The sequence below is a fragment of the Chinchilla lanigera genome, unplaced genomic scaffold, assembly GCF_000276665.1.
Source record: "Chinchilla lanigera isolate Chin_1 unplaced genomic scaffold, ChiLan1.0 scaffold00058, whole genome shotgun sequence".
Lineage (NCBI taxonomy): Eukaryota > Metazoa > Chordata > Mammalia > Rodentia > Chinchillidae > Chinchilla > Chinchilla lanigera.
This window is the reverse complement of record NW_004955459.1, coordinates 6,823,997-6,826,909: the sequence shown is the minus strand read 5'-3', so window position 1 is coordinate 6,826,909 and position 2,913 is coordinate 6,823,997.

The window sequence follows — 2,913 nt, the reverse complement described above, 5'->3', positions numbered from 1 at the left end:
TTTTGAGACTTGGGGGTCTTACTCTGTAACCCAGGCTTTTCAAACTTGCTCTATAGGCCTCAAACTCAGAAGAATCTTATTGCCTCTGATTCCCAAATGCTGGGATTACAAGTGTGCACCACCTCACAGCTAATGCTTGTTTTTGTGCACTTAGATACTTGGTCTATTGTAATAATAGTTTAGTGCATGATGAGAGACATGGTGGTGCAGGTTTAATTTTTGGTATGTGGAGAGCCTGTTCTCCCAGCACCGTTTGATAAAGAGGCAATCTTTCATCTAGTGAAAATGTTGTTCCCTTTGTCCAAGATAATTTAGCTGAGTGAGCTTGGAATTGTTTTTGCATCTTTTATTCTGTTCCACTGATCTTAAAGTGCATTGGCAAGACCATGCCATTTTGTATCACAGTAATTTTGTTATATAAATTGAAGTCTGGCGTTATGATATGTCCTGCCTTGCACTTCTCTGTTTTTTTTGTTTGTTTGTTTGTTTGTTTTGTTTTGTTTTGTTTTGTTTTTTCATTTTTCTCTTCACTTTTCCTTGAGTTTGCTTTTGGTTTATTGTGTCCATGTCATACATATTGACACAATGTATTTTTATCTCATCTAGTTATGAACTTTGATGTATTTTGTGGTGCTGGTGTTGTAAAAGTAGGGCCCTTTTATTAAGGTTCACACCCACCTTTGTAATTACGTTCAGCTAAGTTCTCACTAAGTTATTTAGTGCCCAGGCTGAGCTCCAACTTCTTTTAGGTCCTTTTACTTTGCACCATGCATTATTTAGAGTTGTACTATTTAATTAATTTAAAAATAGTTTAATATTTTTCTCATCTTTATGTATTTGATTTCTAAATGTATTCCATTATATTTAGAGAATTTACTTTTAGAATATTATTTATTTTAGATATGTTGATCTCAATTTTGCCTTCTTGAACTGGGAACAACTTGGTGAATGATTTATTTTGTTTTTGTTTTTTATTTTAATTTTGTGAATTGAATCTTAGACTTTGTGTTCTATGAATGAGCTTGAAATTTGTTCTTGAAACTGTAAATTTCTATTGTTAGATGCAGTATTCTACATGTGTCAATTGGACAGTTTAATTCTTTTTGTTGGTCAGATTTTTCATGCTTTTATTGATGTGAGAAAAAAATTCTACTAGAGGAGGTTTTGATATTCCTAATTACAAAAGTGAATATTTAAAAATTTTTCCATCTCTTCATTTATTACTCTATTCATATAATTTAAATTTGCATAGTTTCATGTGATTTAGAGCATATGCCTATAGTATCAACATATTTTCCAGTTATATTAATAGATTTGTTATTATTTAATATGACTCCAGGAGTAGCATATTGTCATTATAATTTACATGTATATTAATGCACGCATCTGTCCCTTTTAAAAAATTAAAGCTAGCTTGATGTTTTTTCTCTCATCCTTTTACTTTCATTCCATTTATTTTTGAATTTAAAACTGCTTTTGCAAAGAATATATTTTGTAGGATGTGGTATTTTATTCACTCTATTTCTTCCTTCAGTTGGTTTGCTTAGACCTCTGAAGTGACCATTGCTATATAAGGGTTTATTTGAATGTTTTGTTTTGCTTTCTGCTGTTTAATTTCTTTTGTTTTCCCCTTTTATCATCAATTATAGATTACGTAAAAACTTTTCTTTAGGACGTCATTTTATTTCTTAATAATGTTAAATTTGTCAGTTTTTTACTTCTTTGCAGTTAACTCTCAGTAATTCCATCTCCCTATATGCAACACTGTCCACTTCAATAGAAACAGAAACTTGCTACTCTCTAGATCTTTTCAGCCTTTACAATTTTAAGCACTGTTGTCTCCAAAATAAAATTACTTTTAAATTTTTATTACAACCATTATATGTGATTTTGAAATTTCAGTAGGAGGATAGGCTAATGAACAATTTGGTCAGATGTACTATATGACATTAATGTTTCTTTATTTTCAGCATTTTTTTTTTGTTTGTTTGTTTGTTTTTAGTTTTTCTCTGGTACCAGGAACCGAACTCATGACCTTGCACTTGCCAGGCTGGCACTTTGCCGCTGAACTAAATCCCCTAGCCCCTTTTTCTTAACAGTTCTAAGAATTTTAATTTCTAGATGTCTGAGAATGCACTTCTGCTTTTCTAAACTGTGCACTTTCTCTAGGTGAGAGAAGACCCAGGCCTGGAAGCCAATGAAATCACTTTCTCTGGCCACATACCATAAGAGGTTTTCCAATAATTCATACTAGAACTTTTATTGTTCTTTCTTTGGGTCCTATTTTGTAACATTGCTGATTTCCTAAGATTATTGAATAATTATGCTTTTGTTTCAAGAGGTTTATGTAATTATTCCATCAATTTTCAGGATGGTTTCTTAAAACCGTTATCTAAAAGTTTAAATAGTTGATTGACTTGGATTTTCTCATGACGTAAGTATGTTTTGTTAGTTTTTTTCTTTTTTCCCCCCCGCTACCAGGAATCGAACTCACAGCCTCGCACTTGCCAGGCAGGTGCTGTGCCGCTGAGCTAAATCCCCAGCCCCTATTTTCTTAGTTTTCTTATGTGCTTTATTCTTTGTATGACAAATGATTGTCTCTTCTGTATTCAACATTTTGCCCATGTTTAAGGAAATATCATTTTTATTTAAAATTTATTTTCCTTTACTGAATACCTCTTTAGATTTTGAACCTAATTTTTAATGTATTTTTGTGGGCTGTGATTCCATTTCACATTTTCACATTGGAATGTTCTGAGCATTTTTCATGTTTGCTTATTTCCCTCATCTTCCTGGAGCCTTTACTCATTCCTGGATGGGTACTCTAGTCCTGATTCACCTGAAGGACACTGTAAGTTTTCCTTACCAAAAACAATACCTGCTTTATTAGGAAGTTAGAAATGGGTTAAAGCA